This window comes from Mixophyes fleayi, chromosome 6 (assembly GCF_038048845.1).
Source record: "Mixophyes fleayi isolate aMixFle1 chromosome 6, aMixFle1.hap1, whole genome shotgun sequence".
Classification (NCBI taxonomy): domain Eukaryota; kingdom Metazoa; phylum Chordata; class Amphibia; order Anura; family Limnodynastidae; genus Mixophyes; species Mixophyes fleayi.
In genome coordinates, this window is record NC_134407.1 from 5,350,212 (window position 1) to 5,374,872 (window position 24,661).

At 42.8% G+C, this 24,661-nt stretch overlaps 1 protein-coding gene across 4 annotated transcripts in view; it reads right to left on the reverse strand.

The window, feature by feature from the left end:
• The window catches only part of VTI1A (vesicle transport through interaction with t-SNAREs 1A), a 243,383-nt gene that overhangs the window by 14,434 nt on the left and 204,288 nt on the right, over positions 1–24,661 (reverse strand). The window lies entirely within an intron of this gene.

A 24,661-nucleotide genomic window follows, 5' to 3' on the forward strand; every position in this document is an offset into this window, starting at 1 on the left:
TAACCATTGTCCTAGGGAAGTCTAGAAAGTGAACCATGCACAGCAGGAGGGTTGTAGGAGAATGAATCACCTGATTTGACCAGACCCAATTCGATGTCACGTTCAGACAAGCCTCTCGCCCATAGTACAGTGGATGCTATGGACGGCCTTCTCTGGAACTCTCTTCATCGATAGTGGGTAGATTACAAGGCATCAGTGTGGATTCTACAGCTGAGATCCTAACCCACTAAACGAAGGGGGGCACATAAGAACCCCATTTATCCACATGTTGTATTACTTGATGTGCCTTCATGGTGCTTGTTCTGCAGATATACAGTTACTGTTACCTCCCAAAGTCTTGTTTTGAACACCGAAACAATTTCGGCCATGGCCATGGTCCACAAAGTCTGTACCGCAAACTGCTAGCACGGTCCTTCACATTAACAGACCTGGCCACTGTAACGCAGGAATTACCCCGATAAGAGGCACTATTGTGCTGCATGGCTACCACCAGGATGGTGGTTCTAGGATTTTTATTGAACCAAATGTCCCAGAATGCAATATCAAGCATTTAGCTTGCAAGGCATGCTAGGATTTGTAGTTCTACAATAACCCGGAGAGCCACAGGGTGCCATCCTCTGCTGCCGAGCAATAACTTTAGCAAAGAATCTCTCGGATCGGGGATAAATCCTTATTTATTCATCAAATATTGTTTTTTAAATAAGTGTTTTAAAGCAGAATGTCTCCTTAATCAATCATCAAGGCATGAAGATCTGCAGGCACTCACACATGTAAAACACAACCCCCTCGTCCCAGCCGCTAACTACAGACCTATCCTGGGAGGTAACAGCTACTCTGTTCAGACAAGTGATGGACGAGGATGTCAGGGCAGAACGTCCGAGAGGTCAAGTGCATCAGTGTCTGAGAAGCCTGTAATATATCAGGAGTCATTGTGGGATGCACTCGCTGATAGAAGGACACAAGCCAAATCACCCTGCTTTCTCTTATATATTACTGGATTTCCTGGAGGTACCACCATAGGGAGAATGTATTCTGCAAATCTAGAGAGAGAAGAGACTGACATAGAGTGATAGTCCTTCAATGTCTGTCACCACTTTGTAGCGTTATTTTATCCACTTTACCCAATAACTGGTCCTTGGAACAGCGCATGTAAAAGACCCACTACAACTTTTACATATTTCTATTTCGGTCCAACATCCTTAAGATCTTAAATGAATCCTAACATTTTAGAGAAATGACGATGGTCTACTCTCAACACTGAACATTTGAATGCTTTGCCTGGATTGGATGAAGTGCGTTCCGATGTGATACACGTCTGGATGGTGTAAAGTAAGTATAGAAAGCGGCCTGACCTCCGCAACCACCAATGATGTGGAAAAACCAATTCTCTTTGCGGGGAGAGAAGCGCGTTGGGCCCTCCCCTGAATCAGGAGTAGTTGCTGCTCACAAACTGCTGCATTTCAATTTTAGCACCGGCACTTTCGTAAATAAGGCTAATTATCAGGGACAGCGGCATTATTAATCTCCCGCCTGATATTACCACTTGTCCTGGCCGCTTACTGAGATGACAGACAGGGAGCCATCATCGCACCTGACGCCACATAACTATGCACAATTCTGCTCTGACATTTATTCCTACAAATAAAAAATAAATAAAAGTTTCAGAATGTGCTCTGCAGACTGTAAATTAAAGATGCCAAAAGTGTTTAAAACTCATCCAGCGTTGCATTCATTAGTGAGCAAGAGAGCGACATCTACACAGGTTCAAACTAACATCTTGCTCTTGTCTTGCTGACTGATTGACCAGGGATGAATAATGATGCCTCACTGTTACATTGTGATGCCACAGGAAGAGCGGTCCTGACAATTAGCAGCCGAGCCGCTACATTATCACATTAGGTAGAAGCCGAACTTTCCCTGGCTCCCAGCCACACCAAGTGCAGCAGAAATACTAACGATTAAGCCCACGTAGATTGTGAAATGACTCATATGGAAACCATGACATATGTAAGGCCCATATAGCGTACTGAGCCACTGTCCCTCACCCAAATCATTCTGTTTCTCTGTCCTTCTAAACTGTCCCCTATTCAGGGTCTGATGTTCAACTCTGTATAGATAAGAGCCTACATTGGCTCCAAAATGTATGTTACTGGGCATTAAACTACTATTTGGTGTTTGCAAACTTGCATAATAAGCTGTGCTTTATAATTTACAGTCTGCAGAGAGTTATATTTGTGTCTAGCAACTAGAGATGCTCAGGCTCGGTTCCTCGAGAACCGAACACACCCGAATTTAGGGGATCAGAGTACCGAGCCGAGCCGGCTTGGTACTGTCGCGCGCCATCGGAATCGAAAATGAGGCAAAACGTCATCATAACGTCAACGGGTCTCGGATCTCGCGAGTTTTGGATTCCTTTTAAAGATCCAACATCACGGAGGGTGGGAGGGAGGCCGGACCCCCATTTATCTTTTCTGCCACTGCTGTGTGCCAATGTGTCCTAGATGTGCTAGGAACTGCCGTGTGTTTGTGTCATTGCTCTGTCACTTACCATCCAGCCAGGTCGCTGCAGTATTTGTCCGAAAGTGTATGAAAATAATATTGAGATCTGTGAGGTGTTCAAAATTGACTGCAAATGACTTGAAATTAGTGTTATTGAGGTTAATAATAATGTAGGAACAAAAAAAAGAGCAAAATTATGTGATTTTAGCATATTTTAGAATTTTTTCTAAAAAATCCAAAACCAAAACACAGGAGGGTGGCTTTGTCAAAATCAAAACTCGAAGCTAATCCAGATCCAAAACCAAAACCTGTTCACGGGGGGCAGTGAGCATCTCTACTAGCAACACAAGAAAAGTAAAATAAAGGATTGCAAACAGTCAGCAGTCTATAAGGTAGACACAGAAGGGATCACCGAAAGCAAGAAAGTGCAAAGTAAAATGTGCCTTTCCTTTTTGCGCTTGCAGCTGTGACTGTCCACACATGCGCAGCCTGGAAATCTTGTAGCTGCTCCAAGATGATATTACAAAATGCGTGTAACCTAAACGGTCAAGGTGGAAATGTGAAAGGTCGTGTCCGAGGATGGACTGTGGTCAGATGTCCCAACCAACCATGCTACCATCTCACCAACGTGTTCTCCTGGCATCAGCACGATACGGAGACACTAGAGGAGGTTTGTGGTCATAGTACCTCCTCCCTCAGCCAGGAAATATAAGGGGGAGGACACAGCAGTAGTAGTCAGTGCTCCATACACCCCCCCCCCCAAATACTACAAACCAGAAGTAAATTCTTTCTTTTAACAAATGTGAAATATTTGCCGCCCTTCCATCTCGCCTACTGAATTGAGGATTTGCTGCAGGATAGACCCTCATAAGCAGAGCTGATCCCGCTCTCTGTATGGTTATAAAAAAAGGTTTTAGGCACATCATGCATTATGAATGTCTCCAGCAGGGCTGCAGCTCTATCGCCTCTTTAAAAAACGCCGCCTGAGGAAAAGGTTATCACCTCGCCCCATACTGGGCACGGTCTGTTTACAACTTTTGAATTAACAATGTGCTGCAGATTCATAAATTTATTGAGGTTTACAAAAACGAGCCACATTATTATGTTCAAATGTAACAAACTGCTCTCATTACACAGTGGAACTACAAGTCCCAGCATACCCTATGTTCTGAAGGACAGCTCACGGTTGCCAGCAGCTGACATTTTTTTTTTACAGTGACTGGTTCATCTTTCATGTCTCCATCTGCCACGGTCTCTCCTCATTCCGACCGCTCCGCAACACCGGTAGCTGCACAGAAACGCCGGTGACCGATGGCTGCTTTAATACCGGCGGCTGATAATGCCGCTGCCTGGCCACACCCACTTCCCCCACCAGCTACGTGTGTTATCCCGGAACTTTATGTATCAAGTGTTCCCCACACTTCTTTTTGGGCAGGGTTATCTATACCCTCTGTTTCATGTCATATATATGTTATTTATATGTTAGCAGTTTATAAATAACAGATAATAACACTACAATAGCAGTACTATGTGTGATGGGAGTACCAACCTGCTTAGGGCAAGTAACAAACGCATTTCTTTTAAAAACAGTTTACTTATCGAAGACCTAAATTCATTCACCTCCCTGCGTCCTTGTCATTAGAAATTAAATGTGGATTCGGACATATATCGCCAGCACACGCCATCACTCGCGCCATCCGGTTATTTCTAAGCAGCACAAGGCAAACAATCCGAGCTATGAAGGCCATTTGCGACAAGCCACTAAAAAAAAAAAAAAAAGAAATCCGACTCGGAGACAGATAAAAATAATGAGAGTCTTTCTGTCAAGAAGGATTTAGAAAATATCACTAGCATTATTAAAATTTAATTTTTTCACTGCGCATTTCGACTCCCCTTTTCCCAGTGATAATGAGGGAGCCTGAACACCTTCACATTACTGCTCCTTGTTTCATACAATAAATTCAGCTTTCCAGTCTGGAGACATTTCAGGAGAGAGCTTTGACTGCTAAGGGCTAATTTTCCCTTTTCTTTTCATTCCTAGGGTTTTTTTTGTTTTTTTCAAATATGTGCTGTTCCTTTGAGTTTGTTTTTTTTGCAAAAAAAAAAAAAAAAAAGAAGAGTTTGTGTGCTAGTTTTTCCACCAGGCCGATGGAACAAATAAAATCAATTTTAGCCCAAACGGACCTGGGAGGTTGAGGGAATAGCCGAGACAGAAAAGGTGAATAGTCAAAGAACTGTAAGCTTGATGCCTTCACAAATTGTTTATCTGATAGAGAACCAGCAAATTAGCTGACAAGTCTGGCTTTTAATAGCCTGTATTTCACGCTCCCTGTATTGTATTAAGGGAACAGATCTGCTTCTTCTCGGCAGCGAGTTTAAATGGCGCCGGGCAGTGGATGCATCGTCAATGCTCCGCTCCCCAGTAAATAAAGAGAGGAGAGTGGCCCTAGGCCTCTTTCACGTTCACAGTGTAATAACTGCCCACTTACACTCCTGCTTTACTCCTTGGCAGAGCGGCAGAATGGCCGAAGGTTGCCAGTTAACAAAGCGAAGAGGGACCAGGTGCTTTTTTCATCTTAAAATGACCCTGAGCTAAGGAATTTAGATCCTGGCGAAGAGCAAAGGAGTGAGGGGTTCAGGAGTCTTTAGAATAGTTAAAAATCCTAGTTACAGTATATACACCAATCAGCCATAACATTAAAACCACCTGCCTAATATTGTGTAGGTCCCCCTTGTGCCGCCAAACAGCTCTGACCCGTCAAGGCATGGACCCCACAAGACCTCTGAAGGTGTCCTGTGGCATCTGGCACCTAGACATTAGCAGCAGACCTTCTACATCATGTAAGTTGCGAGGTGGGGCCTCCATGGCGCGGACTTCTATTTCCAGTACATCCCACAGATGCTCCATTGGATTGAGATATGGGAAATTTGGAGGCCAAGTCAACAACTCTTTGTCATGTTCATCAAACCATTCCAGAACAATGTTTGAAGTGTGGCACCGTGTATTAACCTGCTGAAAGAGACCACTGTCATCAAGGAATAATGTTGCTATGAAGGGGTGTACTTGGTCTGCAATAATGTATAGGTAGGTGGTACGTGTCAAAGTAACATCCGCATGAGTGCTAGGTCCCGAAGTTTCCCAGCAGAACATTTCCCAGAGCATCACACTGCCTCCGCCGGCTGCCTTCTTCCTATAGTGCATCCTGGTGCCATCTCTTCCCCAGGTAAACGAAGCACACGCACCCGGCCGTCCACGTGATGTAAAAGAAAACGTGACTCATCAGACCAGACCACCTTCTTCCATTGCTCAATGGTCCAGTTCTGGCGTTCACGTGCCCATTGTAGGCGCTTTCGGCGGTGGACAGGGGTTAGCATGGGCACTCTGACCAGTCTCACCTTCGCTCCCCACGCTCATCAATGAGCCTTGGGTGCCCATGGCCCTGTTGTCCTTCCTTGGAGCACTTTTGGTAGCTACTAACCTCTGCATCCCGGGAACACCCCACAAGACCTGTCGCTTTGGAGATGCTCTGACCCAGTCGTCTCACCTTCACAATTTGGCCCTGGTCAAAGACACTCACCTTACACGTGGCCGTTTTTCCTTCTTCCAACACAACAAGTTTAAGAACTGACTGTTCACTTGCTGCCTAATATATCCCACCCCCTGACAGGAGCCATTATAAGGATATAATCAATGTTATTCACTTCACTTGTCAGTGGAATCACTGTTGTGGCTGATCGGTGTATATATTCTATCTAAGTGTTCAGGGGGTCGGTGCTCCAGTATACAAATAAACAGATTTGAACATCAGAAATAAACTAGTGCTGCTGGCACCGCCAACGTGACCCTTGCTGCCAATTCACAAAGGTGTCCCGTATAGGAGTCCATTGTAATCCAGCATCTGACAAGGACACTTATGAACAATTTGTTATATACTAACAGTCAATTGTACACAACAGCCAATCAGCAATGATCTTTTATTGCTCCAGTGCAAGTTAGACAGTGAAAGGAAATGATTGGTTGCTGCGGGTTACGGTATATTGCTAATATATAACACAAATTGTTCCGTCTACTTCTTGGTGGATGTATCCTGTAAAACTTACCCTTTGCAGAGTGCTGATGTCACTTGTTTCATATGACCTACAAGTAGAACGTGCAGATATCATCCTCAACAGCAGCAAACATACTATTAAAATTCTCCATTGTAAAGACCAAATCCCAGCCCACTATTTCACGTACATAAAGGACACTACAATGTTCTGTTTGCCGAGAGATTAACACTGACATTAACAGGAGCGGCTATGCAGCCACTAGTAATTAGTCTACTAATGTAATCCCTGTAAATCTTCAGACTTAACGCTTGACGAGAGAGACACCATTTGGGCTTTAATAACCAGGAGGTTGGGAGTTTATATAATCACAGATCCCAACACTTGTGGTGCTCACTGACAGTAGTGATCCATAAACAGCCAGCCCCAAATAACTGTGTGTGAAACCTCTGCGACAATGTGTCAAACGTGGCCTAACGAGGCTAATTAAAACCTAAAACCCCTGCCTGAATAATCTTACAGCAGATAACGAGGCAGTGTTCTCTTGTGATGAGAAAGAACCGATTCCAGCTGATGTCGTCTCATAATTTCCTATATTTTGTCAGCATCCGCATCTCTCTATAGGTTATGTAGGGGGGAAATGACTCGTATTAGTCTAACAAACTCAAAGAACCAAAATTTATGTTAATAGATTCCAATTAACTTGTAATGATTTGTTTATTTTTAATCACGTTTCATCTGACAAGGCCACTGATTTGCATGGAAGATACAGTTCTCTAACAAATACTCTCTCTCCGTAGCCTGGCTGGTTCCAGGGATGTGTCCTCTGCAGAGCCCATAGGGTCACCCAACTCCAGGGTGTCTTATTACACCGGATCACACTGTAAGATCCCGCTGTCTTATTACACAGCATCACACTGTAAGATCCCGCTGTCTTATTACACCGCATCACCCTGTAAGATCCCGCTGTCATATTACACAGCATCACACTGTAAGATCCCGCTGTCTTATTACACAGCATCACACTGTAAGATCCCGCTGTCTTATTACACCGCATCACCCTGTAAGATCCCGCTGTCATATTACACAGCATCACACTGTAAGATCCCGCTATCTTATTACACAGTATCACACTGTAAGATCCCGCTGTCTTATTACACTGGATCACACTGTAAGATCCCGCTGTCATATTACACTGGATCACACTGAAAGATCCCGCTGTTTTATTATACAGTATCACACTGTAAGATCCCGCTGTCTTATTACACAGCATCACACTGTAAGATCACGCTGTCTTATTACACAGCATCACACTGTAAGATCCCGCTGTCTTATTACACCGCATCACACTGTAAGATCCCGCTGTTTTATTATACAGTATCACACTGTAAGATCCCACTGTCTTATTACACAGCATCACACTGTAAGATCCCGCTGTCTTATTACACAGCATCACACTGTAAGATCCCGCTGTCTTATTACACCGCATCACACTGTAAGATCCCGCTGTTTTATTATACAGTATCACACTGTAAGATCCCGCTGTCTTATTACACCGCATCACACTGTAAGATCCCGCTGTCTTATTATACAGTATCACACTGTAAGATCACGCTGTCTTATTACACCGCATCACACTGTAAGATCACGCTGTCTTATTACACAGCATCACACTGTAAGATCCCGCTGTCTTATTACACCGCATCACACTGTAAGATCCCGCTGTTTTATTATACAGTATCACACTGTAAGATCCCACTGTCTTATTACACAGCATCACACTGTAAGATCCCGCTGTCTTATTACACAGCATCACACTGTAAGATCCCGCTGTCTTATTACACTGCATCACACTGTAAGATCACGCTGTCTTATTACACAGTATCACACTGTAAGATCCCGCTGTCTTATTACACAGCATCACACTGTAAGATCCCGCTGTCTTATTACACCGCATCACCCTGTAAGATCCCGCTGTCTTATTACACCGCATCACACTGTAAGATCCCGCTGTTTTATTATACAGTATCACACTGTAAGATCCCGCTGTCTTATTACACTGCATCACACTGTAAGATCCCGCTGTCTTATTATACAGTATCACACTGTAAGATCCCGCTGTCTTATTACACAGCATCACACTGTAAGATCCCGCTGTCTTATTACACTGGATCACACTGTAAGATCCCGCTGTCTTATTACACTGCATCACACTGTAAGATCCCGCTGTCTTATTATACCGCATCACACTGTAAGATCCCGCTGTCTTATTACACCGCATCACACTGTAAGATCCCGCTGTCATATTACACCGCATCACACTGTAAGATCCCGCTGTCATATTACACCGCATCACACTGTAAGATCCCGCTGTCATATTATACCGCATCACACTGTAAGATCCCGCTGTCATATTACACCGCATCACACTGTAAGATCCCGCTGTCATATTATACCGCATCACACTGTAAGATCCCGCTGTCTTATTAGACAGCATCACACTGTAAGATCCCGCTGTCATATTACACAGCATCACACAGTAAGATCCCGCTGTCATATTATACCGCATCACACTGTAAGATCCCGCTGTCTTATTAGACAGCATCACACTGTAAGATCCCGCTGTCATATTACACAGCATCACACAGTAAGATCCCGCTGTCATATTACACCGCATCACACTGTAAGATCCCGCTGTCTTATTACACCGCATCACACTGTAAGATCCCGCTGTCATATTACACAGCATCACACAGTAAGATCCCGCTGTCTTATTACACCGCATCACACTGTAAGATCCCACTGTCTTATTATGCAGCATCATGAAAAACTACTACAAATGATCCCATATGAAACATTTGTGGGGGTTATCAAAAAGAACATTGAGTCCAGCTTGCTGTGGCCTTATGCCATCAATTTATTTTCCCTGTATTAAAATTAGATTTTGCAGATCTGCTTTCAATGTGTCTCTAATTTTAGAGCTAAATTGTGTCTGGTGCTTTTCAACAGTTGAAATCTAACACACACACACACACACACACACACACACACACACACACACACACACACACACACACACACACACACACACACAACCTAACTTGTGCCGCTGAAGCAATATTCACTTGCCAATGTACTAGGAACTATTGTCACAGTGATGTCACTGGTTCCTAATGAATGGATAGGCTGCATTCTCAGTGATGTCACTGGCTCCTAGTGAATGGATAGGCTGCATTCTCAGTGATGTCACTGGTTCTTAGTGACTGGATAGGCTGCATTCACAGTGATGTCACTGGTTCCTAGTGAATGGATAGGCTGCATTCTCAGTGATGTTACTGGCTCCTAGTGATGTGATAGGCTGCATTCTCAGTGATGTCACTGGCTCCTAGTGATGTGATAGGCTGCATTCTCAGTGATGTCACTGGCTCCTAGTGATGTGATAGGCTGCATTCTCAGTGATGTCACTGGCTGCATTCTCAGTGATGTCACTGGCTCCTAGTGATGTGATAGGCTGCATTCTCAGTGATGTCACTGGCTCCTAGTGATGTGATAGGCTGCATGCTCCTGGATATTGGTGTAATCCATAAATGGTTTGCCTCCACTGTATGCAGATAATGGGTACACTTCAATATATTTTGATCATACTATTTGTTGGAGGCCCAACACAATTTTTTCAGAGACCTCCTCTTGAAGTGCCGAAGTGAAGTGGAAAATAAAGGTTAAAGTTGTGCTGAACACTATTGTACAATTGTTTTGTTTTAATTTGGCAACAGAAACTTCTTCAGTTTTGTTGGCAGCAACTGGGACATTTAAGCGCAGAAAAAATACCTTGTTTAGAGATGTTCTCTGTAATTTTATTTTTTCTCTCTCAGAACTTGTGCCTGCAGCACATTTCTCTAGTCGCATCCTCCGATTACCTGATGAGTGGGAGACGATTCCAGCTTTTGTTATGCTGGTATTACAGACACGGCTCTCCACCCTCCAGCCTCTTAGACGTCTCTTTTGTTCTAGCTCTTTATAAAATAGCAGAGGTTGTTCTCGTCTTATTCTACACACACAATGCCCTTCACATATTCACAGAAACTCCTTCCGTGGGCCCCAATACTGCCGGCATCGTGTAAGTATCTGGTTTCACTAGTTTAAGAAGAAAAAAAAACCCAAGTAGTAGACATGGCCGATGCAACCAGCAGTGTCAGGACTCTCTCCCTGCACTTTACATTTATATACAATACAGGGCATCGGCCATTGCTACAAGAAGGTTTAAGAGAAGCAGGGAAGAGTGGGCTCCCATTACCAGTTTGCAAAACATGACAATTAACTTGCAACTATATCGTAGAATTAGTGCATCAGGTTTTCATACACAAAAAAGAAAAAACTGTACATTTACACTAGTACAAATTATGCTGTGAGATGAATTATCTATTTTGAGAAACCGTGGAGGCATCAGAGCTCAGTTAGGACTCTGAGATGGTATTAAGTGAGGACAGGCTTCTGTTATGCTTCCGTTAATTGAATGGTTAAAGCTTTGGGTAGGTTCAGATTTAGGACATGGACTAATATTAGTCTTAAATTAGGACTAAGATTGTCGGTCAAGCTAATCAAAGGCTCCACATCTTCCAAAGACACCAGACCATGCTAAGAAAAAAACATGATTAGGATCTCTCCTTCCATTAGTGGGAAGTGTGAAGAGGGAAAAAACCTTCTATTTTCCCCAATCTACCGTCCACTTTGGTACAACAGCTGCATGTATTGTACTGATGTGTCTCCATAGGGTTCAATGACAGGTTTCATCATCATCACCATTTATTTATATAGCGCCACTGATTCCGCAGCGCTGTACAGAGAACTCACTCACATCAGTCCCTGTAACATTGGAGCTTACAGTCTAAATTCCCTAACACACACACACAGACAGAGAGAGAGACACAGACTAAGGTCAGTTTGATAGCCGCCAATTAACCTACCAGTATGTTTTTGGTGTGTGGGAGGAAACCGGAGCACCTGGAGGAAACCCACACAAACACGGGTAGAACATACAAAGTCCACACAGATAAGGCCATGGTCGGGAATTGAACTCATGACCCCAGTGCTGTGAGGCAGAAGTGCTAACCACTGAGCCACCATGCTGCCCAGGTATGGGAGCTTTTGCCTCCCTATGGTGTAACTGTGAAAACTGGAGCATAGAAGAGGTGGATATAAATCCTGCTCATGTGACAATACTTGTTGAGCATGTTTTTAAACTTTTAATAATTTTTATATACAGTGTAACGTGTAAAATTTTGAAAAGAAACAAAAAGTTTTAAACTACGGCAGGCTCCTTCAATCAGGGCTGTCAGGTATCCTTTGTACCTATGTAAGACAGCCTGTTATCTATAAGAAGCCCCAAATAAACAGCTACAAATGAAAGCAGTCAAATACGATGAGTGTGCCTGATAATTGTCAGATATCATTGAATTTTCCATTAGTGTTTTATATGCTGGGCCAAATCCCTGTCTGCAGGAATCGCTCGAGGAAAATCGCTTCTGTAAAATCCTCCGATTACAGATAATAGGTAAAGTTGCTGCAATTTTCAACTGGAATTTTTTTTTATCGTTTGATACACAGAGGCGTCTGATTCTGTGAGAAAAGTGACTGGAACTACTGGTCCTAGACAGACTCTCTTAGGCTGTTTTGGGTACTTGGGGTGCTGGAGTTTAATATATAAAAAAAAGTGATTTGGGCGACATGTCCAACCTCAGACAGAGATATTTAGAGACATTTAGTAATTAGACTTCCACGGCCAGAGACTTAGAAAACAAAGCTCCGTGAATTCACATTGTACTTCCAATATGGGAATCTTGTTACAGCTCATAACTAATGACTCTATGTGGACATTTACATCTGTTGATTATGAGCCACTCGCTTGGAGCGAAACCCTTGGCTATCGCATTAGATATATTCTCTAAAAACAGCTGTGACTTACAGACTCAACAATTCAAGTCCATCAATTTCCCCCCCTTAATTATTACTAGCCTCATTAGTGCTGAAAAACCCAACGCAGGGCTATGCACATCTCTGCAGTGCTACGGGGGTTAATAGCAAAACAGAGCTAACTTTCTCCTTTCAAGGTTGTGTTTCATGGAAGCGACTTGCGTTGGTCCCCCTGGTGACGAGAGTCGCTCTGCTTAGCATGCAAACAGTGGAGCCTTTGAAAGCTGAACCCAGGGGTTCAATTTTCAAAACGGCTTCGCCCATTCCCTGCCTATGGCAATAACCGTTTGAAAACAGGGTCCACTGAGCATTCCCTTAATTTGCTCCCTCTTCTTCACATAGTTATATTTTAATTAGATACAAAGGTGTCCTTTCCGAAACTACCTCTTGCTCCACGAGAGCTGGCAAGAATGACTTTTCTAGTCGGTCGCTTCTTATTTCCTAAATGTGCTGAACGCGGCTCAAAAAATTAGCCAAGAGAACGGTACTTTGACATGGAAATCGCCCCATTGGTTTATAGTATCGCCCAGTGGAAAATAGTGTTATGGCGTCAAACTTTAAACCTCTGGGACAAAAAAAAATGAATGACAATATCCATATTTAACAGCTCCTCTGTTTTCCGAGTCAAGATGTGTTTTCAAATTTTTTGATTGTTTCAGTAAAGTTTATCTAGTAAAAAACAAAATCCCTCATGGCTAAATGCAAAATGTGTGCTACGAACTAGATGCCAGTTAAAATATCCAAAAGGACTTGTAAAATGTTGCTTAAATGCATTTTTAAGGAGGGGGGTTGGAAGCTGGGTTACACTGCTGATCAGCCAAATAACCAAGTCTACCACTGTATCCTGGCACAGTATTTCCATTATGTGTTTCCAGTTTCGTTTGTTTGGCACAAGAGTGAGTTCAATGAAGAAATAATTAGGGTAACAAATCTTAGTGTTACTGCACCTCACTTGACTTACTGAGCATATGTGGTACCATAGGAATCACACAGAAAATATCAAACATGATAACTGTGTATCTATGTGTGTGCTGGAGATTTAATACTGCTTTTTATGTTGATATTTTGTGTGACATTAAATGTAACTTGACTTCTGCATTTTGTTAGTTCCTTGTTACAAATGTAAAGTGTCTCAGTAATGACACAACACCTCGAGCTTTCAGGCCAGGTACTCACTGGCGTTAGCGGTGGGATTGTGTTATTGACACTCTGGAGATCAATGGAAGTCACACTGACATCAATGCATACAACTACGGGGAACAGAGCAGAAAGCATTTGGAAACCCCCAATGTCCCTGAATACTAGTAACATTGCGAGTAGTTATGGGATCATTGGAAACAATGGTCTCCAATATCAGACCTGTTATACTAATGGTATAAATGCTAGCACAAAGCACGAAATGGATGCTAGTTGGTAGGAGACCATTATTAAGTAATAATAGCTAATGCTTACAGATTGTGCATAACCAATAATGTAATTCATAACAATAGGAAAACTTGGGAATGGGAACTTGTGATGGAACCAACTTTTCCAGTATAAAAAAAATCTACTAATTGTTTGCATATGATAAATATCAACAATAAGGTCCATGACCGCAGCGCATGCGTTCAGCGCGGACACTTGTGCGATTTAAAGGTCACTGAACCCCTCAGTCATTTCTAATTTATTGTACGGTGGACTTTATCACACACAATATCCTCTGACACTGTTACTAGTGTTGTCCTAGCTTTATGTTTGCCTTTGACATAATATTTTTACTAGGGATAACGCGCCTACGGCTAAACGCAGTTAAGTATAAAACGAGCGAGAAAGAAGCAAAAAGCATCTTGCTCTATCGCATTAGATAGAGCAAGATCCGTTTCCAAAAACAAAACGCAAATACAACACAAGCCTAAAAAGAAACATTAGTAGGTACAGTGACATTAAAAACAATTGCTTCTGTGTTCAGACCCGGTTACACGCTAGTAAAACACCCCAGTAGGTTTGAGGTACAGGTGTGGGAGTTTGAGAGCGGTAACCTGACATCCAGAGATTACTGTATCTGGAAATGAGTAAATTTCAGGATCTCCAGGCCTGACACTCTATCCGTGCTCTCAGCAGGTGTATAGTCGTCTGCTGACAATAAAGTATGCTGTCTATGTCTGATGGCAACGCTCGGCAGGTGCCGGGAATGTATTATCTTTGCAGCACCCTGCATAAACAGGATGCCCAACGTGCCACGCTAAGTCACGCTTATTTAACTTTCTCTCATGCAGGTCACGAAGTTATTATTTATTACCACAGTGTTACATTATACATACAAACTGTCTTCATAATACCTGAACATCAGAAGTGTGGACACGTAACCCGCTGCTTTGTGAATGCATTACTGGGGCTTTGTATTGGGGTTACAGAAAGCGGGTAACAATACGTCCCACGCTGTACATGTCCCTTTGTACTCTGTCAAAATGCACAAAACAGTCACTTGTAACCCAATGGGTCATATATTTTATAATGGCAGAAAACCCTATTGCCGGTGAAACGAAGAGTCCTTTCTCCGGATGTATATATCATCATCATCATCATCATTTATTTATATAGCGCCACTGATTCCACAGCGTTGTACAGAGAACTCATTCACATCAGTCCCTGCCTCATTGGAGCTTACAGTCTAAATTCCTAACACAGACACACAGACTAGGGTCAATTTGGATAGCAGCCAATTAACCTACCAGTATGTTTTTGGAATGTGGGAGGGAACCGGAGCACCCGGAGTAAACCCACGCAAGCACGGAGAGAACATACAAACTCTACACAGATAAGTCCATGGTCAGGAATTAAACTCATGACCCCAGTGCTGTGAGGCAGAAGTGCTAACCACTGAGCCAGTGTGCTGCCCAATATATATGATCTACCCGTCCTCTTCTCACCATCTCAGGATGGTGTTAACAGAAAAAATTCATTAAAAAGATGTTTTAATCAGAATAAGGCTTTTTTTTTTTTTAAAGACAACACTATTTAAATATATTATTTTAAACATCTTTAACCAGAATTAATTAAATCTAACTGACCCATGTGTATGACAGCTGAGTCCGCCTCAGTGATGCAGCAAGTTAACCCTTACCAGGCCAGGCCGGTATTGCTGGGGCAGTATCGCCGCGTCTCCTTTGTGATATAGATTACATACATTATATATATATATATATGGAAATGTTGCTGCTTACAAGAGGCATCTGAGCCGCTCATGCCCGGTGGTGAGCAGGCGGGTTGCGGTGCACTACAATCCCCATCATGATTTGTTGTCTCATATTGATTACGTTGTAGACACATCTTCATGAGAATTGCATTCATTATGCTGAAAGAGGGGTTGTACTATGCAGGTATTTGATCAATAACGAAAAATAGGGACATTTACAGGAACAAATCTTTGAAATCTGGGCCTGTCCCTGGAAATTAGCGACAAGTAGTCACTATGTATACAAGATATAGTAGAATTATCATCGATTGGCTGTTCCATAAAGGCTTCCCCTGCTTATAATCACTTCTTACAGCTATATGTGAAACGCGTAGCTCCTCACCTTCCAGCAGACACTGGCAGGGCTCGCTTACTGATGTATTCCCACAGCAGCCAGTGCTCGCCTTATAAATGTAAAGCCTAATTCCACATTTTACATCATCATTTGCATTCAGGACTCCGCTCTTTCACGCAGAGGTCGGAGGTAAGGCCACTACTGAGCTGAGATGAGGGATTTATATCCACTTTAGAATTATCCTGTTATAAGTAATACCCCACGGGCTGACACCTAGCTACCATGTTACCAACCGAGTCTAGAAACCAACAAAAACTCTATAGTACCTGTGGAAAACATTATAATTAAGGGTATAAAGCAGAGGGATAGGAACTCAGTCACTGCCTCCATCCATTTATTCATAGCATATTACCACCACCAAGGTGCAGAAATGGCGCAGGGCCTGGAACCACTACGAAGGCCAACAACAGGTGAAAATACTTATTAGCAACCTCTGAGTGGAGATCTAATGTCAAGAAAAACAATTACTAAACACATTTATTTTTAGAGGCACCAGAAACACAGTCCATACACTTCCGTCACATGAATCATCTACACTGTCTTATGGAATGTACAGGCAGTAACGCAGAAACTGTCTCAAGAAATTAGAGAATAACCCCATGATATGATATGCAGACTGCGACATGTTTACGGATTACGTAACCAAACCAACCAATGAGCAGATCAAATCAGGAACATGAACTGGTGGAAAAATGTGATATCTTGGAGGGATGTCTGCAGGTTCATAGGTCAATGTTGTAGCCACTCCTTGTCCCCAAGCCATGCTGACTAATGATCCTTGGCTCCAGTTCAGCAATGTCATCTCTGAAAGATGAGCACTGGGGCCTACCAGACAATGGGCCTACAGATGTTACAGGTCCAGCACATGATCTCAGACACTGGTTATAGGACTATTTATAGCAATGGTTCATGGCGAGGACACTCCGAGAGATCTACACAGAGATATAAAACAATACTGACCATAGGTATACTGTACTGTACAGGAGCTGATGTAGGCACACAGTGGGCAATAAGAGTGGGTCGTGCGCTAATTTGTGTAGCGTATCTTGCGTGAAATCACTCTGCTCGCATCCTTAAAATATTAGCGTGCATATGCAGGCCTGTGCGATTCTGTAGCTTACGCCCCGTCAGCACCTGGACAGACAGGGCAGAGACGGAGAGGGCGACCTGACATTAACCAAGTACAGTAAAAGCGTGTTTACTGTACAGTTAGGAGGCGTATATATTTCACCTGCTAAAGGGCAGGTGCAAATGCTCACGGATGACGACTTGTTGGAAACCTGGTGCAGAAAGACGCTATTTTTCCATTCTCTTTTTTTAAACAAAAATTTACTTCCATTTTCCGTCCAATTCTGCATTAGCTCCACAGTATATAAACACCTGGCTGATACAACTGGCTTTATTACCACTTGCAATTATGACTTCAGTCGTTTTCTGATCTGGTTACAGAACGGATGATGAATAATGTACCTGTAGTACATACTATGAAGGAATAGGTCTAATCTGTCTGCAAAACACTTGTATCACGATCACACAAGTGACTGTTTAATCCTACAATGCACAGAACTCTTACTTTGCTGTGTGAGTGCTGAGCGGAGAGCGTGGGTCTTTCATCAATTTACAGAAAAATGCTTAATGTGATCAGCACATTCCACAGTAAAGCTGAACAGAACATGATAAATCATTCAGTATTCCGGGAACACCAGGGGTCAGCACTGAAATTCATACAACTCTTTTAACAGCGGGGTCAGGGAAACGAGAACCTGTTAACAGGATAACCCTTAGCTAGAATCTCAAAACTTAACACAACTTTGTATTTCTTATTTGTGACTAAAATACAATCCCCGGGTTCACAATCTGCAACCTGAGTATAAAAACTAAATATCTGGACGAGAGATGGGAATATAATTCAGGCGTTCACCGATAGGATAAAGTCATGTAACATAGCAACCAATCAGATGTTTGAAGTCATTAGTCGGTTACTGATCAAAACTAACCTCTATGGCTTATAGCACATTTCTGCTGTTACAGGGAGTCTCCACCTTAAGATAACTTTATTATCTTGGATGAGCCCTCTTGCAACTATGTCCACTGCTTTGTCTTTAAATTCACTGATACCTTTATAATAAATGCAATAATGCCAAGAAATTAAGCAAAATATGTAAGATGTAATAGACAAACTATAGAAACAAACATAAAGCTTAGTACAGAATACAAGGAAGCTCAGGAGGAGAGAGTGCACTGATCCTGAGAGCATACAATCTACAACTGCTTTGTCTTGAATTCTAAAGAGGACAGAAAGAAGGTAGGAATAAATGTCAATATATTTAAGAAAAGATGCAAGATTGAGGGTGCAAGCCAATAAATTAAAGCCATCTGTAGTAAATAAAAAACATGCTTTCTATTACCGCTATAAAACGGTTATCGATCACGTTAACGTTACTAGAAGCTGCTCTGAGAATCATGGAAAAAAAAGGTGACAAAGCGGTAAGTGCAAGAAACATGAGAGAGATACACTAAACCCACTGACAGCACAAATTAGTATACTGCATTATAATATTTTTTTGTTTTTTTGCAGATCAACTGCAAGTGACATTGATTCATGGGGGAAAACACTCATGTATAGATGTATTTTATATTCTCATTTATGATTTTACAGATAAGGATCCCATGTGTGCACTGTACAAAACGTTTCACAAAGTATCTTAACTTTACTGCATCTTTCCCACAGAATACTAGTTGCAGGGGACAAGGTAAGAAACAAACATTTAAGTGAAGAAAGATGGTTTGTGGTTTGAACGGATATTTATCTATTCACTAAGGGTTCATAGCTTAGTGATGTCACTGGTTCCTAGTGAATGGATAGGCTGCATTCTCAGTGATGTCACTGGTTCCTAGTGAATGGATAGGCTGCATTCTCAGTGATGTCACTGGCTCCTAGTGATGTAATAGGCTGCATTCTCAGTGATGTCACTGGTTCCTAGTGAATGGATAGGCTGCACTCTCAGTGATATCACTGGCTCCTAGTGACTGGATAGGCTGCATTCTCAGTGATGTCACTGGCTCCTAGTGAATGGATAAGCTGCATTCTCAGTGATGTCACTGGCTCCTAGTGAATGGATAGGCTGCACTCTCAGTGATATCACTGGCTCCTAGTGACTGGATAGGCTGCATTCTCAGTGATGTCACTGGCTCCTAGTGAATGGATAAGCTGCATTCTCAGTGATGTCACTGGCTCCTAGTGAATGGATAGGCTGCATTCTCAGTGATGTCACTTGTGCTTAGTGAATGGATAGGCTGCATTCTCAGTGATGTCACTGGCTCCCAGTGACTAGATAGGCTGCATGCTCAGGGATGTCACTGGCTCCTAGTGAATGGATAGGCTGCATTCTCAGTGGTGTTACTGGCTCATAGTGAATGGATAGGCTGCATTCTCAGTGGTGTTACTGGCTCATAGTGAATGGATAGGCTCCATTCTCAGTGATGTCACTGGTTCCTAGTGACTGGATAGGCTGCATTCTCAGTGATGTCACTGGCTCATAGTGAATGGATAGGCTGCATTCTCAGTGATGTCACTGTTTCCTAGTGAACGGTTAAGCCTGCACTCTCAGTGATGTCACTGGTTCCTAGTGACTGGATAGGCTGCACTCTCAGTGATGTCACTGGTTCCTAGTGACTGGATAGGCTGCACTCTCAGTGATGTCACTGGTTCCTAGTGACTGGATAGGCTGCACTCTCAGTGATGTCACTGGCTCCTAGTGACTGGATAGGCTGCATTCTCAGTGATGTCACTGCCTCCTAGTGACTGGATAGGCTGCATTCTCAGTGATGTCACTGGCTCCTAGTGAATGGATAGGCTGCACTCTCAGTGATGTCACTGGTTCCTAGTGACTGGATAGGCTGCACTCTCAGTGATGTCACTGGCTCCTAGTGACTGGATAGGCTGCATTCTCAGTGATGTCACTGCCTCCTAGTGACTGGATAGGCTGCATTCTCAGTGATGTCACTGGCTCCTAGTGAATGGATAGGCTGCACTCTCAGTGATGTCACTGGTTCCTAGTGACTGGATAGGCTGCATTCTCAGTGATGTCACTGGTTCCTAGTGACTGGATAGGCTGCACTCTCAGTGATGTCACTGGCTCCTAGTGAATGGATAGGCTGCACTCTCAGTGATGTCACTGCCTCCTAGTGACTGGATAGGCTGCATTCTCAGTGATGTCACTGGCTCCTAGTGACTGGATAGGCTGCATTCTCAGTGATGTAACTGGTTCTTAGTAAAGGGATAGGCTGCATTCTCAGTGATGTCACTGGTTCTTAGTAAACGGATAGGCTGCATTCTCAGTGATGTCACTGGATCTTAGTGAACGAATAGGCTGTACAATGATATTGATTCCAGCCAAAACCTGTCTGCCTCCAAACTTTTAAAAAGGCATCAAATCATTCACTTAGGATAAGAAAAGAAAAATATTTATTGTTTCCAAAATGCAAGGTGTCTATGGACAAAGAAGAACTATAATATTATATGTTTTCCAAGTATAATACCTATAAATCCCACCTTCTCTGCACAACTTGTGATGGGCACCAATCAATAGCGATCCTCCACAGTAGTATTTTGTGAATGAGTTTTCCTGGTCACTTCTCTGTAATTGACGTTTCTTTTGTTTCTCCACAACTTGTAGTTGTTCCTGTTCTTCTAAGCAGGAATCCAGCAAGTAGTAATAACACAGGCTGCTAAATTCTTTGAAATTCCCCTTTATCTGACTGGCAGTGAAGTAGAAAGGAACAAGACACGTCTCTCGGATATTTAGCCACAAAGAACACTTAAAGAGAGTCTTTCCTTGGCTTTATCTCTCATCTTTGAATTTACTTCTTGTGCTTTTACCGATACTGTTTAGTCTTGAAGTGTAAGTTACAAACAGCAACTCAATGCACTTAATGATGTTCTAATTTGTTCTAATGCCGAGAAAGCACTTCTGAGCCATCCCTGGTATCACACCAGGCGGAGGGGTTCTGCTGGAGATGATCAGGGTCTTCCTCTCTGGTCCTACATATATACAGATTCCCTAAAGGTCATATATGAAGCTTGGCACTGCAGCGCTACTAAGTAAATGGCATTTTGTGATGTCATGCACTTATTTATGTAACAAATGCAACACTTGAAATAAAAATAACAGTCTTATCAAAGACATGAAACAAGCAGTATTTAAGAATTTTACAATTAATTAAAGGAGCGGAATGAAAGTCATGGTAGAGAGGATGGAAAAGTGTCATTTTTAATTTTGCCCTACAACTCTATTACACTCTATACAGACATAGGACACTACACCCCAACATGACCTGACCACCGGACATGATCATAATACAATTCTATACAGACATAGGACACTACACCCCCAACATGACCTGACCACTGGACATGATCATAATACAATTCTATTACACTGTATACAGACATAGGTCACTACACCTCTAACATGACCTGACCACTGGACATGATCATAATACAATTCTATTACACTATATACAGACATGGGACACTACACCCCCAACATGACCTGATCACTGGACATGATCATAATAAAATTCTATTACACTGTATACAGACATAGGACACTACACCTCCAACATGACCTGACCACTGGACATGATCATAATACAATTCTATTACACTATATACAGACATAGGACACTACACCTCCAACATGACCTGACCACTGGACATGATCATAATACAATTCTATTACACTGTATACAGACATAGGACACTACACCCCAACATGACCTGACCACTGGACATGATCATAATACAATTCTATACAGACATAGGACACTACACCCCCAACATGACCTGACCACTGGACATGATCATAATACAATTCTATTACACTGTATACAGACATAGGACACTACACCCCCAACATGACCTGACCACTGGACATGATCATAATACAATTCTATTACACTGTATACAGACATAGGTCACTACACCTCTAACATGACCTGACCACTGGACATGATCATAATACAATTCTATTACACTGTATACAGACATAGGACACTACACCCCAACATGACCTGACCACTGGACATGATCATAATACAATTCTATACAGACATAGGACACTACACCCCCAACATGACCTGACCACTGGACATGATCATAATACAATTCTATTACACTGTATACAGACATAGGACACTACACCCCCAACATGACCTGACCACTGGACATGATCATAATACAATTCTATTACACTGTATGCAGACATAGGACACTACACCCCCAACATGACCTGACCACTGGACATGATCATAATACAATTCTATTACACTGTATACAGACATAGGACACTACACCCCCAACATGACCTGACCACTGGACATGATCATAATACAATTCTATTACACTGTATACAGACATAGGACACTACACCCCCAACATGACCTGACCACTGGACATGATCATAATACAATTCTATTACACTATATACAGACATGGGACACTACACCCCCAACATGACCTGATCACTGGACATGATCATAATAAAATTCTATTACACTGTATACAGACATAGGACACTACACCTCCAACATGACCTGACCACTGGACATGATCATAATACAATTCTATTAAACTGTGTACAGACATAGGACACTACACCCCCAACATGACCTGACCACTGGACATGATCATAATACAATTCTATTAAACTGTATACAGACATAGGACACTACACCCCCAACATGACCTGATCACTGGACATGATCATAATAAAATTCTATTACACTGTATACAGACATAGGACACTACACCACCAACATGACCTGACCACTGGACATGATCATAATACAATTCTATTAAACTGTGTACAGACATAGGACACTACACCCCCAACATGACCTGACCACTGGACATGATCATAATACAATTCTATTACACTATATACAGACATAGGACACTACACCCCCAACATGACCTGATCACTGGACATGATCATAATACAATTATTACACTCGATTACAACAATACCTGTCAAGGATCCGCTCTTGTCTCCCTGCCCTTCTCCCTCTACACCTCCTCCCTTGGTAACCTAATCTGCTCTTTTGGCCTCCAGTATCACCTGTATGCTGATGACACCCAAATCTATCTTCACTCGCCTAAACTCTCTCCTTCCTTTCTGCTGTGTCTCGTCCATCTCATCATGGATGTCCCAGCGCTTTCATATACTTAATATTCCCTAGACCGGAACAATTGCCCCCACCCTCTCCAAGGCTCGCTCACACCTCCGCCACCTCTCTTTCTGTTGATAACTCTACCCTCCTTTCTGTTCCTCTAGTCTAGGGGGTCATCTCTGCTTCATACATCCCATCAGTCTCTCTCCAAATCCTGCTACCTTCACCTCTGGAAAATATCCAAGATCTGTCCCTTTTTTACCATGGACATCGCCAAAACTCTTATTCACTCCCTAATAGTCTCTTGATTTGATAGCCGCCCCCTCTCTGTCCTAGCCAACTCCAGCTTACCGCTCTTCACTCTACCCTCAATGTTGCTGCCAGACTTATTTTTCTCTCCCATCGCTCTATCTCTGCTGTCCCTACACTGGCTCCCCACAGCCTACAGAGTTAAATTTAAACTCCTCACCCTAACCTACAAAGCTTCCTCAACAAATCGCCCTCCCCCCACCACCCTACATCTCCAATCCCATCTCAACTCATACACCTTGTCGTCCCATCTGCTCTACCAAAAACCACTACCTCACCAACTACCTCTAACCACTCCCGGCTCCAGGACTTCGCTCAGGCTGCTCTCCATCTGTGGAGCGATCTCCCATGTCCGGTCAGGTCAGCCTCCGCTCTACAAATCATTAAGACTCATTTCTTTATTCAAGCCTAACGCCCCTCCCCACCCCCAACTCTGCAATCAGGGTACTAAGTATAAACAGAGTTTTTCCATTACCAATGTTTAATTCAATTTAAATGGAAAACACATTTTTGTAAACATTATGGGCCTACAAGTAATGTTTAGGCAGAGAGAACTTACACCCAAATTCAAATCGAAATGCATCTTGAGATCCACTTGGATTTGAGGATGGTCGGAACGATGTTTAAGTTCCAAACTTTTTTAAACTGCAAAAAGGGGTGTTGTCATTTTATTAGCCTCCCCATATTTTGTGCAAATGACCCCCACACGGTGTGCCTGGATCACCACATCACATCTGCAGTGCAATTGGCTGGGATGCAGCTCCCACCCCTCCCAGCACGAGACACGTGATTGCCAAAAGTCCCCTGTTTTATGGTGAAGAGCGAGAACGCCGTGTATCACCTCCCAGCCCACGTGTAATCCTCATGAACTCTTCCTGTGGCCGCCAGCGCTAACATGGTTATAATGTGTGCTGGAAACACGCTGAGCTGCTCTTGCTCTCCGCTGTAAAACAATCTGAAGTGAAAGAGGGTCTCCAACAACAATGGCCTTATTGACTTGTCGCTCCAGCTCTTTCAGTTTTCACCCTCAAGGCTACAATCAATAGACTTTGCACCACGTCAGCCTAATAAATCCCAGGCCCTAGCTGGAGCCG